Source organism: Chelonoidis abingdonii, chromosome 23 (genome assembly GCF_003597395.2).
Source record: "Chelonoidis abingdonii isolate Lonesome George chromosome 23, CheloAbing_2.0, whole genome shotgun sequence".
Classification (NCBI taxonomy): domain Eukaryota; kingdom Metazoa; phylum Chordata; order Testudines; family Testudinidae; genus Chelonoidis; species Chelonoidis abingdonii.
Window position 1 is genome coordinate 22,488,576 of NC_133791.1, and position 16,125 is coordinate 22,504,700.

The 16,125-nt window shown below is 53.4% G+C and overlaps 1 protein-coding gene across 3 annotated transcripts in view; it reads right to left on the bottom strand.

The window, feature by feature from the left end:
- PHC2 (polyhomeotic homolog 2) overlaps nucleotides 1–15,794 on the bottom strand; it is an 88,296-nt gene extending 72,502 nt beyond the window's left edge. The window contains exon 1 of one of the 3 annotated variants that reach the window (XM_032798474.2): nucleotides 15,695–15,794. The gene's annotated coding sequence lies outside the window, so the exon portion shown is untranslated. The remainder of the gene's footprint in view (nucleotides 1–15,694) is intronic. The other 2 variants (XM_032798475.2, XM_032798476.2) reach the window with 2 other exon arrangements.
- Between the last annotated feature and the right edge of the window lie 331 nt (nucleotides 15,795–16,125).

Below are 16,125 nucleotides of genomic sequence, written 5' to 3' on the forward strand. Positions count from 1 at the left end.
AACAGTGGCTGATGCCAGGTGCTTCAGAGGGAATGAACAGAACTGGGCAATAATGAAGTGATCCATCCCCTGTTGTCCAGTATCAGCTTCTGGCAGTCAGAGGTTTAGGAACATCCAGAGCAAGGGGTTGCATCCCTGACCATCCTGGCTAATAGCCATTGAGGGACCTAACCTCCAGGAACTGATCTCATTCTTTTTTGAACTCACTTATACTTTTGGCCTTCACAAAATCCCCTGGCAATGAGTTCCACAGGGTGACCCTGTATTGTGTGGAATAAACTTCCTTATATTTGCTTTTAACCTGCTGCCCATTAATGTCATTGGGTGACTGCTGGTGCTTGTGTTATGGGAAGGGGTAAGTAACACTTCCCAATTCATTTTCTCCACTCCAGTCGCAATTTTATAGACCTCCATCATATCCCCGTTAGTGGCCTCTTTTATAAACTGAACAGTCCTGGTCTTTTTAACCTCTCCTCACATAGAAGCTGTTCAATGCCCTAATAATTTTTGTTGCCCTTCTCTGTACCTTTTCCACTTCTAATATATCCTTTTGGAGATGGGCGATCAGATCTGCAAGCAGTATTCAAGGTGTGGATGTACCATGGATTTATACAGTGGCATTATGATATTTTCCATCTTATTATCTATCCCTTAATGGTTCTTAACATTCTGTTTGCTTTTTTGACTGCCGCTGTCCACTGAGCAGAGTTTTCAGAGAACTATCCACAATGATTCCAAGATCTCTTTCTTGCGTGATAACAGCTAATTTAGACCCCATCATTTTGTACATATACTTGGGATAATTTTTTCTGATGTGCATCACTTTGCATTTATCAACACTGAATTTCATCTGCCATTTTGTTGCCCAGTCACTCAGTTTTGAAAGGCCCTTTTTGTAGCTTTTTGTAGCTGCCTGGGACTTAACTATTTTGAGTAGTTTTGTATCATCTGCAAATTTTGCCACCTCGCTGTTACCCCTTTTTCCAGATCATTTAGGAATATGTTGAATAGGACTGGGCCCAGTACAGACCCCCTGGGGGACACCACTATTGACCTCTCTCCATTCTGAAAACTGACCATTTATTCCTACCCTTTGTTAACTATCTTTTAGCCAGTTACCAATCCTGAGAGGACCTGCCCTCTTATCCCATGACAGAGGAATGACACGGTGAGTTGGTGGCAGGGAAGACAGGTGTTCTTGTGCCCAGCCATGTGCTTTAGCTACTGGACCACACAGAGGTCACTTGGGTGAACATTCATAGATTCCAAGGCCAGAAGGGACCATTGTGACCTCTGTACAACACAGGCCAGAGACCTGCCCCCCAATAATTCCTGGAGCAGAGCTTTTACAGAAACATCCAGCCTTGATTTAAAAATTGTCAGTGATGGAGAATCCACCACGACCCTTGACAAATAGTTCCAATGGTTAATTACTGTCACTGTTAAAAAATGTACTCTTTATTTCCAGTCTGACTTTGTCCAGCTTCAACTTCCAGTCAGTGGATTGTGTTGGAACATGGAGCTCTGGGTTCTGAAGTCTCCGCAGGGGGCACCCCAGATACATGGGACCCGCGGGAAGCCCTGGAAAGGGAGGGAGAGATTGTTCAAGGCTGAATCTCAGGGAGGACTTCCAGATAGATCGAGCAGGATTGTCTCCAAGGGGAGAGCTAGGAGTCCCCCCAATCAGGACATCTAGAGCTAGGCTGGATACAGCCCTCGGGATGAGCTAGCCTCGGTGGAGCAGGTGGACATGATGGCTTAATGGCCTTTCTCATCCCATGGTAAAGGCAGTGGGCTTGGACCCAGGGGCTCTGGGTTCAGCTCTGCCATGGAGCTGTGGGCTCTCGGGCAACTCACTGAGCCTTTCTGGGCCTCAATTTCCCATTGTGGAATGGGGACAATCCTTTCCCACATGTAGGGCGCAGCAAGAATTGACCCCCCAGGGACTGCAAGGTGCTCAGACACCATGGGGACATGGGCTGCAGGAGCAGCTGGAGAAATGCAAACATGCTCTTTCCTCTCCTGCTTGTGCACCTCAAATGTGCTGGGATATGTGATTTTGGACCCATACTGACCCCATACCCGGTTATCTCCTGGCCCTTCAGTAGAAATGCAGGAGGCACCCACCTTGCTGCTCTCTTTGCGTATCTGGCAGCCCAGGCAGGGATCTCACACCATGCTCGCTGCTGCAGAATCGCATTGGGATCCCCAACAGGTTCATCAGTGTCTGCACCAGAGCAGGGGCCGAAGTGAATTAACTGACTCAGCAGAGGCCTCCCCACTTGCCCTTTTCCACTTCCCTCCTTGTCCATTTCAACTCAAACACAATCAGTGCCAAATCTGGGCCAATCCTGCAAAGGCTCCAGGGCTGGAGCACCCACTGGCGGCCCTGCCAATCAGCTCCTCCCCCTCCCCCCAGCGCCTTCCACACGATCAGCTGTCCCATGGCGTGCAGGAGGTGCTGGGAGGTGGGGCGGAGCAAGAGCAGGGTGTGCTGGCGCCTTGGGGGAAGAGGATGAGTGAAAGCGGGCCTCGGGCAGAGTGGGGTCCAACACCTCCCAGGAAATGACAAAGTCGGCACCTGTATCCATGCAGCTGTTGATCAGCTGTTCCCCTTGTGTGGCTGCCTCTCCTTATTCACTGCTCTTGCGCTGGCAAGTTGACATTGACACCAATGGCTCTGCCCTCCATGCTAGCGCGCAATTTTCATCCGCCAGCCTCATGCTCCTGCTTTAAAACTTTCAGCCATCCAATGATGGAGCAGAAACTGTCATGTGACTGGGGCAACCAATCACACACCTCCGATAGTACAGACTGAACGGTTCCATGAGTGCCAGCACCGCAGCTACAAATACCCAGGCACTCATAAATATCGAACAGAGGAAGCGACTAAACCCAGCTGAGAGACTTCCAGAGCAACGGTCTCTAGAGCCCTGCAAATCTGCAGACATCCGCAGACCATTTCTGCAGATAGTGGATTGGATGTGGATACAACTCTATTCACCAGCAGTGCCTGGCCCACAGGGTCCAGCTCGGGCAGCCTGGGGGGCACAGTACGCTCAGGGTCAGTAGCAGCAGCCAGTGGCTGGGGTTGGGCAGCAGGTTGGAGTCGTGGCTGTCTAGGACCCACTTGCCACGCCACTTCCTATCCAGCAGTTTGGGCCCCTCGGGCAGTGCCAGCATCCCGACCATGGCCTGGCCCAGCAGCACTGGCTGTGCTCCCAGTCCTGGGCCTGGCCGCCGGCTCCTGGGTAGCAGGGCCCACTCCTGGCCACAGGGATTGGGAGTGGGCGGGGCCCTGGCGCCCCACCCCTCTGCCCCACTGTGATGCAACACGCACTGCTGCTGCCATGTTCCGTCGCTGGTGAGCCCCAGGAGCAGCATGCGATGGGACACCCCTTCCACTTCAGCTGCCCCCCCCCAAGCCACCCCTTCTCAAGACCATGCCCCCACACTGCCCCTTTCCCCCAGTCCCCACCCTCATGCTGTCTTTTCCCTGAAAGCCCCCCCTGCGCACACACACACACACACACCCTGCTTAGCCCTTGGGAGAGGGCTTGCTGCTGTGGATTCAAATACAGGTAAAAGACAGCTAGCAGATCACAGGACAGATCATACGTTGATCTTGCAGGTTGCGGATCCACATTTTTATGTCTGCATGGGCTCTAATGGTTTGGCTGCTCTGCTGCTAACTCCAAAGTGGGGTGGATGCCCTGGTCCCCCTCCCAGCCCCCAACCTGCCCTGTTCCCAAATGCCCGCCCCAGAGAAGGGCAGGCACAGCAGGAAGGAGGGTTGATCCACCCACCCTGGCTATGGGAGATGTGCAATAGCCCAAGCAATTCACCATGACCAGCACAAGGGTTCTCTCTCCCCAAATCCAGATGGCCTTTGAGTTCAGTGTCATCAGGCCAGACACCCAGCTGGTGTAAACCAGTTTAATTCCATTGGCTTCACTGGAGCTGTGCTGATTTACACACCCACTGGGGATCTGGCCCATTAATCCAATGGAGCAACACTGATTTACATCCCACCTGTAACTGGATTCGAACACCCCCCCAAGGACCTACAGCACGGACAGCCCCGGCATCAGCCCAGGGAACGCCCCACCTGTAACTGGATGGGCACACCTCCAAAGGACCTGCAGCACGCACACAGTCCCGGCATTCATCCGGGGAGAGGGGCCCCTGCTTACAAGCCCCATGCCCCATTTTGTTCCAAGACTTCCCCACCCCACACCCTGGGGACTGAGCCCAGCTCCCACCGGCAGGGACAGCAGACACTGCCCCACTGGGGAGAAGAGAGGAAAGCAGGAGGAGGAAGAGGACATTCCCTTAACCCTTTCCTTCCAGGGGGTACCCAAAGTATGGCCCCCCCAGCCCTCTAGCAAGGTGGGAGCAGTTAGATCAGCAGGTGGACGCTGTCCCATAGACAGATTGGGGGCTAGGAGTGGGGCCATGTCTGACTGGAGGAGGGTAAAGGAAACTTCTGCTGGAGCCCTCTTGACACATGACCTTTGCTCCCTTCAGAGACACCTTGCCTGGCTCTGTTCAGGGGAGTGGAATTAGTGTAGGGTTACCAGCGCCTGCCAGGGCGCACCAGCCCCAGCATTAACCCCTTCCTGGCAGGGAGGGAGGCTGGCTCCTGAGTGTGGATTTCTGTTTCTGCCCCCCACAAAGGTCCCGTAGATCTGCCATGGGTCCTTCAAGGGGGCAGTGGATCTTTGTGTACCGTGGATCTGCCTGTCACAAGGTTTCTGCTGGCCCAGCCCAGATGGCGGCTCCATCCCTCTCTTACTGCAGCCTGACAGAGCTCTCAGCCTGGCACCAACTAACCACCACCCCTCATTGGTTGCTGTCCTGTGAAATGTCAGTGCCACGCTGTGAATTCACCAGTGCATGAGGGCAGAGCAAACTCCACTCCAGGGGCTCTGTGGCTGGGAACTGGGACAGGGCTCACTGCAGCTGGCACTGCCTGCCAGTGGGAAAAGAAACAGCTCTGACCAGCCAGGTAGCAGTGTCTGCCACAGGGATCTAGTCTTGGCCTAGTGAGAGACACGTCCTCTCCAGCTCCCCATCTCACAGCCCCACCTACTCCCCATCACCCAGCCTCTCCCCTTGCCCCAATTTACCTGTTGTGCTCATGGTAAATACAGCTGCTGCTGACCTGGCAGTCCCCTGGGAAGGTGCTGGTGTGTTCACGAGAGTCTCTAATGCAATAACACGCCTCACGTCCATTGGAAAACCAATCCCTCTCACCATCTCCATGTGTTGCCATCCGACTGCATGGCACACCCCCGCCCCAGCTGGCATGGCCTGCTCTCCCCAGTGCCCCTTCCCACCCTTTCCAGCTGGGGAGCTGGGCAGGTAAATACTCATTCCCTGAGAATGCACCTGCAGCCAGCAACACTGGAGCAAAGATCCCAAGAAATGGGCCTGTGTGTGTGTGTGTGGTTTGTGGATGCTGACACGTGAGCATGTGTGTGTGTGTGACGGTCTGTGTGTGTGTGTGTGTGGTTTGTGTTTGGGGTGAGCATATGCGTACATGTGTGGGTGTTTGTGAGTGTGTGTGTGCACGTTGTTTTGGGGGGTGAGCGCAGCTGTGTGTGTTTGTGAGTGTGTATGGGCATGCGTTGTGTTTGGGGGGGTAAGCAAGTGCACATGCCATGTTTGGGGATGAGCGTGCATGTGTGGTTTGTATGGGTTGTCTTGCCGCAGGGCTCTAGTCTCACAGGCCAGCTCCCTGGGTCCCAGTTCAGTGTCAGAGCCAGGCCAGTGCTCCAGACTTTCTCCAGGTTCTGAGAGGCTCATCTCTATTCAAAGGATGTGCACAACACATATACATATCCACACACACACAAATATACAGAAACACACTTGCTCATTCCCCCTTGCTTGTCCTTTCACTAGTGGGCACCTTTCAGGGCCACAGGTGCTGGAACGAGGAATGTTGGGGGGGCTGACACACCCCCTGCGTTTGGATGCTCACCTTGATCCTTGGGGGGGCGCAAGCAGCTGGCGTACATGCCATGCAGTGATGTGGGTGCCCCAGTGTTGATCCACATGTGAAAACCAGGCCTGCCTAGTCGCTGCCTCGAAGTGCGCCTTTCCCCATAGCTGTGGGTGACAGGGACAAGCTCCCTGCTCCCTCCTCCCAGAATCCACACAGTTGTTGCAAGTCCCCCCTCCCCCCACCACCTTCTAACATCCCAGCCCCCATCTCCCCACATTATTGCAGACCTTCCCAGGCCTGGTCCCCGCACAGTCCCCTCCCTCCAGACGTCCTTCCCTAGGTCCCCTGGCTCCAGCTCTGCTCTGAGACCCCAGGACATGTCCCTGAGCACCGTGCAAACCGCGAGGGACGACACTCACCGGAGCCCTGATCCCTGCAGCCAGCGCCTACCCGGCTGCGTCTCTCCCCATCTCTGACCCTTTTCCTCACACCTCCCCAGCCGCGGCCCGGCTCCTCCCCCGAACAAGGGGCGCAGGCCTGCTGGCTTCCTTGCACAAACACACTTCAAAGGCAGCCGGGGTCTGGGTCCCGTTTCCTGGTGGGGATGGGGCAGGGGGAGGGGGGCCTGGCTGGCTCGGGGACCTGGCCAGGAAACACGCCCGCCGGGATGGGGCGAGCAGCAATAACATTTGCATTTCTTACTGCCCGGGAATGTCAGAACAAGAGGCTTCGGGTCGGACGGGCAGCACCTGGCGAGCAGCCCTGGATAAAAGGCTCCCACCCTGGAAGGAACCCCCCCATCCCTCCTTCATGCCAGGGGCTAGGGCATCTGTTCTCATTTTATTTAATCACAGCCAAGAGTCGTTAGTGCTGGTTGTGATCTCCCAGACCAGCTTTCTCTGGGGCAACCGGGCCTGGGTGCCACAGCCTGCCTGGCACGCAGGTCCCACCCATAGCCTGGGCAAAACAAAGCAGCTTTGGTTGGTGTTCTAGAACTAGCTCTCACCATACTGACTGCAATGGCAGTCCTCCGGTCTGATTTCCATGTCACCAACGCATCACACGGGGGACGAGAGAGAACCAGGGCTGGAGTACTGCGGACTGCAGGTTGGGAGTGGGGGCACAGGCAGAAGGCAGGGAAAGCCCAGAGCTGAGATAGCAGGGTGCTGTAGGTCAGGACTGGGAGTCAGGATTGAGGGGCGCTAGCAGAACTGGGGTGTGAGGGGGATGGGTCTGGGCTGGACTAGCAGAATGGAGGCCCTGCAATGGGACTGAGGAGCAGCGGCAGAGCTGTGCATGGAGAACCTCAGACAGAGAAGTAGGGGGGGTCTTAGCTCAGGGCCAAAAGGCATCTGCGGAATTTGAGGTGGAGGAGATTGCCCAACTCCTGATCCCATTATTCTCTGCTCTAGACAAAGGCTCCTGGTCCTCACTTTCCTGGAAAACCTACAATTTCCCGAAATTCCCCCACAGTCCAAACCCACCTCGGGTGCTGTCTCCTTGCTCTTGTGGGAGCTGTCGAGGAGCCCTAACAGTAATTCCATTTCTTAGATCAGATACTAATGCCTGGTAGGGAGAGAGGACAGGACAATCTGTGTGAGCTGGAGCGGGTGGCTGGGCAGAGAGGGACTCTCTCCTGCAGAGTGCCTGAGGAAGGGAAGGCTCAGGAACATCATCAGAAATGAAAAGCAGAGACTCCCTTTTCTGACAGACTTTCTCAGCTCCATGGAGGGTGAAGAAACTGGAGCATATTCTCAGAACTCCTTTTGAGGGATTTCTCCTGTCCCCGTTGCTGTCTGGGGGACGGGCAGAGTGTAAAACCAGCTGTCAGCCCTTCCCCATGCAACAGATACTCTAACCATTACCCCAGATGGGTCTCTGCCCCCTCAACTGGCCGCACCAGTTCATCAGTGCAATACTGTGCCTTCCCTAGCAGTACGAGACCATGTAGCTCCAGCAACAGTAGCAAAGACAGTACTTTTAGATCCAGAGCTCCCAGGTTCGATCCTGCAGACAGTCCAGCAGGGAGCTGTTCATACCCCAGACTCTACGCTCTCAGAGGCAGATCCTGCAAGGTGCTGAGCACCTCCCCAGAGCTGCTGATAGCCCTGAACTCCAATGGAAACAGAGAGTGCTCAGCAGGTCTTACCAGGCACCTGGGTCCCACTTACAGCTGGTGTTGGAAAGTGCCACATACATTATCACACACTGTCAATGGACTATTAGTGATGATGGGAATCACCTTAACAACCCACTTCCTGCCTTTCTGATGCTTGGTTTGTTTTTAGTAGCCATGCAGTAATTATGGAGATTGCATGAAGATTATATCAATTCATTTAGCAACCTGAGCCCTCAATTAATTTCTTTTTTGGCATGCAAACTATTTGCAAAGACACTGGCTAATTAACCCTCACAAGCCCCCTACACAGTGGATGAGAGAGAGAAACCAACATGGAGCCATCAAGCAACTGGCCTGAGGCCACACGGAGTCAGTGGCAGAGCTGGGGTTAGAAATCAGGCTCTCTGAGGTCTAGGCTCAACGCACCAGCCCCCACTACCCTGAGAGGAAGGGCCAGTGCCACCCCTTGAGGTGGGGGCCATGCCGGGGAAGAGTCAATCAGATCAACCCTGACCCTAAATCCTCCAGGAAGTGGATGAGGCCAATGACTGCAGCCTCACAGGGGCAGCTGGGCAGGCAGGGAGGGCACAGCAGGTAGCTGTGTGTACTCCCCCACCCAAACCTTGGTCCAGAACCAAGACTGGAGCTGACTGGACTCTGAGGAGCAAGACAACGTGGACAGCTTTAAAAAAAAGTCCTGCCTGGAGTGTCAGTCACTGCGCCACTGGCTGCCTGGAAACAGTTAGTGACAGACGGCGCCTAGCTAATGGCTCACCAAGACAGGGAAGGATAGAGAGAGGGACAAGAGCAGTGTGTGGTGGTGAAGTGTAATAAGCTGCCTGAGGGGAAAGGCACAGGCAGCCCCTTCCCCAGCACACACAGAGTAAAGAGACACACATGCTCGGATCAGAGAAACACACAGGCATTCACAAGGTGACAGAGAGAAACATACATCCCTTTGGGAACTCAGACACATGGATCAGAGACACACACACACACGGCAATACAAACATATGCAGTGATGTGTACACACATACACACATGGTAATATGAACACACATGCACACACAGAGACACATGCACATGGAGAAACTATGGCAGACTCTTCCCAAATATAGCATCTCTCACCATAAGCTGGCGCTGAGGAAGCCCACAGCACCCAGCACCCCAAGCCCCGAGAGCAGTGACTGTAGCCGGGGCTGAGGAGAGACCACGACAGAGACTCTCTGCTCAGAGCCCCAAGCACGAGGGAGCAAAGGGAGAGAGGTTCCGCCTCAGAGCATCACGAGTCAGAGCTGTCTCATCAGCCAATGCTGGGAAAAGCTCTGCCCGGCCAGGAGGAGAGAGATGGCATGCGCTGCAATTCTGTTGTGTGACAAATGCCAAGGGTTTGAACTTATGCTTTCATTCTGATATGGAACAAACTGAGACCTTACAAATTTTGTTGCAAAAAACCAAAACCTCAAGTGGGATTCCCCAGAACAGCCAAGTGCGTAGGCTACTTGGTTAGGATGTGTGGGTTGAGAGCAGGGCCTTGACATAGGTCCACCACAGCCCAGGCAAATGGCCCAGAGTCAGCCACTTGGGCCAGTGATTTGACCAGAAATTCCATCCTGGCCCTCAGGCACCTTCCCAATGAAGAGTTTGTCAAAACTGCTCCATTTTCGTAGAACATTTCAGTTCCAGGGAAATGGCCTTTTGTAATAGAGAAATAATTTGTCACATTTTTGTCACCCAGCTCTAGCAGAGGCCCCTGCCCCAGGATCAGTGCTCAATCCAGCAGCCTAGGCACCTCTGGAACACACCTCGTTTCTCACACTTTAACTCTTGCCTGTGTGATTGTGCCAATAACATCACATTGAACTGATGTGAGAAGCAGGCCCCTCCACACATGGAGCCGTGACTGTGCACCTGGGAGACAGGGAGACAGACACACACACGGAGCCATGCCCTGCACCTGGGAGACTGACACACACACACACACACACACACACACACACACACAAAATCACCAATGACGGACAACACCCCCATGCTCAAAGCAGCAGAGAACCATAGAACCATATCCTGCCCCAACTGTACATGGATAGACACCGACACTCACCCCACAGGTCTTACACACACATTCACACTCAGATCTGGCCCCTGTCACAAGCCTAGGTGCTAGGAGACATGCACGCATACTCCCCATACATGCCTGTTCCCACCTGGCAGGCCAGTACCTGCTGAGGAAGCACTGACCTTGCAGGACTCCTGGTTGATGGAGTGCTGCAGACACACTCACTTCCTGCAGGAAAATTGATACTGATGGCCTCCCTAGTGCCAGTCACTGGCCCCGCACCAAGTGGTATCTGTTGGGCACGCCCAACCCTGCTAGTTTGGGGGGCAGAAGGGCTGGGGTGCATGGGAGCCGTGTACTGATGGGCGCTTTGTCCCATCTGCCCCAGCGTGTTCTGGAGGTGACAGAGAAAAACATGGGCTCCAGCCATTCCCACCAGTTGAGGTGGGGCCATGAGTCTGGGAGGCTGGTACATTTTGGATGCATGGTTTAATGGCGGTTTGGTTGTTCATTGCCAGGCAGCCCAGGGGCTCCATGGAGCTGATCAGCTCCCAGGGAGCAGGATCTGGGCCCTCACTGACCTTAACAAGCTCCCTACAGTTTTCTGCTGCTGGAAGCAAAGTGGCTTCTTGCTGAGTCACTGAAAACTTTGGCTTTCTAGTTCTTGGAAATTAATATCCACATTTCCAAAATCAGCCCCTGATTTCAGATGCTTGGGTCTCAGTCCTGTGGCTTTTGTGACTCTCTGATCCTGGGGCCAGGAGGTTGGTTCAGACCCTGGCACAAGTTAGACTAGCCATGTGGCTGCTCTAACTTGCACTGGCTACAGATTAACACTCCATCCATGCCGCTCCCACAGCCCTGCCTTAGACGCCCTCCAATGCAGGCTGTAAAGGGAGATGTGAACGCTGGCTCCGCACTGCCAGGGCTGTCCCCAGCTGGCCAGGTGAGCCAGCTCTAAGGCCCCTTGGTGCCAGGAGGGCCATGACAAGGGGCTGCAGTGGGTGCCAGGACCTGGTGCCTAAATATAGATTAACTTTTGCCACCCAGGTTTGAAAATGTTGGTATAAACCAGAAGCACTGGATCACTTCAATGGCTCAGTTAGAAACTGCTTTACTTCTCTCAGTGGAGAGCTTTAAGGTCCCCAGTCGATTCAGAGGCCTGAGGAATAGTTATGCTCCCCGTGCATGGAAGAGGCAGCCTGACAGCTCTCACAATTCAGCCTTCTCTGTGTCCATTTTATATCCTTACACTTTTAAGTGCTGCCTCACCAACCTGGTGGACGTATAAATCTGTCACCGACAGCTCTGTTGACACTGAACCACCCTGAACGCGAGCAGGGTTAACAGCTCATTGATTCACACTTGGGCCAGATCCTCAGCTGGGGTAAATCATCCTAGCTGTGTTGAAGTCAATGGAATTACACTGATTTGTACCAGGAGGGGTTCTGGCCCATTGTACTCAGCTGTATCCCATGCCTGAGTCATTCTAAGCAGGTGGGACCAGGGAGGGTGGAGGGATAGAAATTGTTCTAATGGCTGGAAATGTTTTACTCTTCTTTTCAAAATTTTGGAAAGGGTCCTGAATGACAGCTCATCAGTTCTCAGCTACATATTGGAGAGCTGGAAACTCTGCTGAAAAACTCTTCTGCCCTAAATTGATCATTAGTGCATTAATAGCTCATACCCATTGACAATTAAGGGAGGGTGTCAAAAGACAGCTGATATGGACCACATGTCCATTAACTAGGAGTCACAACTGTGCATCCATGGTACACACGCGCACACACGTATCCATTCTCCAAATGAAGGCCATAGCAGCGGCTCTCTGCAAAGCTAACATGCGTCGCTCACTTTACTTCGAGAAACGAAATGCTGCAAATGATGCCATCTCCCATGCTGTGGAGGGACACTTCTGTATTTGTCAGTAACTGCCCTCACCCAGAGGTCTGTGGGAGCGCCCCTGTTCTGGCCAGTGCCTCACCACCCATCCTGGAAGGCCCCAGAGAGACTTGGACTTTCCAGCCAGGAACAAACAAGAAAATCCCACATGACTGGAGACACGGGGGATATGGTCATTATGGATCAGTGCCCTTTGATCTTACGACCACTCTGGTGAGGCAACATGCATCCCCTTTGCATTGGTGACTGTAAACAACAACACAAGGTGCAGGGCAGTTGGAAGTCAGGCCCTCAGGGGCCCATTCACCATTTCCCAATGGCCCTAGGTTGGTGCAAGGGGATCTGCCATGCTGAAAGGCATTCATGGCTGCCATCTTGGATCCAAAGCCAATCACAGACCTCGTTAGAGGCAATGTGTGCCAAGCACTCTCTTCCAGGCTCCACGGAAACATCAATTGGGCCTCTTCATGAGCAAAGACAGTTGCAGAGAATGAAGGTTCCTGCCCAAGGCCCAGGCTGCACGGCTGGTTGAAGCTGAACTATGGGCTGGCTGCACAGGCAGGGGCTTTGGTCCAGTTGCAGGCCATGAGCGTTGGAGACAGGAAGCCAGCAGAAGCAGTTGTGAGAGTGTGACGAAGTGGGAATGTTCTTGATGTGTTATTTGAATACTGAGTGGGGAGCATTGACCTGGGACGGTTGCAGGGGAGTTTTGCTGGGACTGCCTGCATTGGGGAAGGGAGGATACCTGAGCATGTAACATGAGAACCCAGGAGTGGGGTTGGAGGCCAGGTAACACCTCTGCCCAGGAAACTGGACAAAGGACACAAAGGCTGCGGGACGAGACAGGGGGAGGCTGAGTGAGATGGCTGGAGGGAGTTTCAGTTTGGAGCTGGCTGGGAAATGGAGAGAGGTGCCCCGATGGGGCTTGGGCTCCCCAGTGGGGCTGTGGCCTCCCTGGGGCCCCCAGATGGACCTAACTAAAGGTGGTCCTGTTGTCTGTACCAGCAAGACCTGTTTTGGACTGTGTTCCTGCCGTCTTAATAAACCTTCAGTTTTACTGGCTGGCTGAGAGTCATGGTGAATAGCAGGAGCCAGGGGTGCAGGGCCTAGTTTCCCCTACACTCCATGACAGAAAGGGACCCTGAGAGGAAGCTGAGACAGGGATTCTTGGGCACAGAACTGGCTGCAGGGGCAGGTTCAGGAATTTCTGAGCAAGGAAACTGCTGATGTTTGTTCTTCCTGTGTTCACGGAAACAGGACCGTGAACAGCCTTGGTAAATAAACCAGATTACACTAAAAAACTCAGAGGTGACCTGTAGCATCAATTTCTCCTCTCAACAGAAACAACCAGGCTAGGTCTAGAATTTGGACTAAGGGCTTGGGCCAAAGAGAGAAAACAGATTCACAGAGCAGGCATATGGCTTCCCCCTGGGAATTTCCCCAGTGCAGGGAGCTCCTAAATGTGGAGCAGAGCCAGCTCTGCCAACAGCAGCCCTATGCAGGGGGGTAGCTGGGACAGGATGGGGGGGGAGCCAGGGAAAGGAGATTGGTGTGGCAGTGGCTGAGTGGACCTTCTGCGCCCATGCACAGCTTTACAGGAGCTACTGAGGCAGGGATGCAATTTAAGACAACTCTTGGGGCTCCCCGAGCCTGTACCGGGGATGCACTGGCTCTGACACCCCTGAATAGGGCAGACACATGTGCTGCCTCACGTTCCAGTGCTAGCATGTGAACAAAATCTGCCACTGAGATTTTGAGCCCCAAGAGATTAAGGAACCAAAACAATGGGAGAAAGTGAACCAGAGAACTCTGAGGATGGCAAGACGGGTGTCCTCAGGCGGGCAATTCACACCATTCTCCAGCACCAGGGAATAGATTAATTTTTTGATATTAATGACAATCAGTTCAATTTACTTCACGTTTTGGGGCTCAAGGTGTTCCAGCCAGGCTCTAACCCGTGCAGATGTAAATAGACTGCTAAGAGATGATGAGCCAGTAGGTTTGCACTCAGGAATATGTAGTGCAGTGCCTGGGTATTCAAGAAGCAACAACACTCATTGCTGGGCCCTGTCAATGGCTTTCTCTGTGCAGCCAGCAACAGTGCCATGGCAAAGGGTTTGGAAACTACCAATCAGGCACCCGCAGAACTGAGAGACTGGCCCAAAAAATCAGCTACTTGGGTTCTTCTGCCTTTGACACTTCCAGGGTTGTATTTTTCAGCTCGCAGGAGAAGCCAGGGCCCTTCAAAGGTGGGGAAGTCCCTAATTCCCATTGAATTCAGGGGTCGCGAGGCCCCTTAATACCTCTGAGGCTCTAGGCCTAGGTTCTTTGAAAATCTCACCCGGTGCCTGTCTGTAGACACCTGAACACCTGTCCCAGTGAGTTTAAAAAGGGACCAGGCTGGACAGACACTCTCCCACTACACAGCTGAGGTCCAGAGAGATGCTGTGACTTGACAAATGTCACAGGGAGTTCCTGGCAGAGTCAGGAAGTGAAGGGTCTGTAACCACCAGACTAGCCTCCTCATTAGCACAGCTGCCTTTCACAACAAAAGATTAACTAGGCTAAAGAGGCTGCCCTGTCCTTTCTGCATCCTTGTCTCCTAGGCCCTGCCCAGCAGCAGGAGTGGGGTGGGCAGGCCCAGTTTCAGCTCTTAGCAGCTCTGGCTGATCACCCCTTTGGACCCTGCTCTCTGTCCCCCCATGCCGGCAGTCACAGTTTATCCCCAGCCAACCGAAGGCCCCCCTCAGATAGGCTAATTCATTCCCCATTCAAATTAAGTGAACAGCTTTTAAATTTAAACAGAATTAAAAAGCCAACTGGAACCTTAATGGGAACATTAGATTAGCTGAGCCGGGAGCGGAGTGGGGAGGAAAGTCAGTTGGAGTTATTGCTGAGTGATTTCCAAAGAGGCCCATGTGGAATAGAGCCAGAGCGGAGTGGCTGACCCCAGGAGGGGTAATCAATCTGACAGGCTATGCACGCTATGCAAAAAGCAATTACTGCGCCCATCTCCGCCATGGGCACAGCTGAGCAGCTACCCGAGCTGCTGATTATGGCAAATTATTGCACCCACTGATGGCCATGACAGCTTCTGGGAAGCCAGGGCTCAAATTCTGGTGAAGGGCAGCTTGAAAAGGCTCGGAGAGCTTGGGGGCCCAGAGCAGGGAAGGGAGTGTAGTGTGCTCCCTAGAAGAGGGCAAGCCTTCTGGGAAGCCAGCTTAAAAAAGGCCTGATGGATGGAAGATATTTGTACCGTGCGTGGAAAATGTCTAGGACTATTAAAGCGCTAAATGGTATGGTCTTCAATGATCTATATTACAAACATGCACAAATCCCAGATACGCGCTCCTGTGACACAATACAGAAGGCAAAGCTGTTAATACTCCACTGCCCAAGTACCGCCACAGGAAAGCCACTGGAGGACTCAGTTTTCCACCCAGCTGCCTGCACCGTTTTAGATAGTGAGTGTTTATTTATGAGCCAGAGTCAAATGGAAACATTACCACCCACAGATCAGCCCTGCCCCCGGGCCAACATGCCATTATTCCTCACTCTCCTTTATCTGCTCCCCTGTCTGCAGCGCACGCCCCTATCTCCGGGCACATGGCCACGCACACAGTACAAACGCCACCTCAAATGCCGCCTCAAATGTCAAACTTGCCTTTGAAGATCCATGCTCCAGCTTCATCTCTGCAGCGCAGGGCTTGGCTGCTGGCAACTCAAACCACCAGGGTTTGTCTTTTACTGAGGAAACAAGCCTGGGATCGAGACAGCGTGTCCTGCTGGAGGATGCAGTTGGGTGCCAACGGAGTCCACATGCACTACACCATCCCATTGATCTCTCTTTGTTCCACACCCTCCCCCCAGCCTGTCTCTGCACAGCCCTGCAATTGCACACACACTCCGAAGGTGGGGGGGGAACAGCCTAATTTCCTGATGATTATGACGTTACCTAGCAACAACCAATCAGGGGCTGGGCTTTTCGCCAGCAGTATTTCATGCAAATAGTTTGGAGAAATTGCAGGGTCATCTAGGCTGCTTAGCCTCCTCTCAGGGGAAACATTAGATGCTCAGATAAGCCCTGGCAGGCAC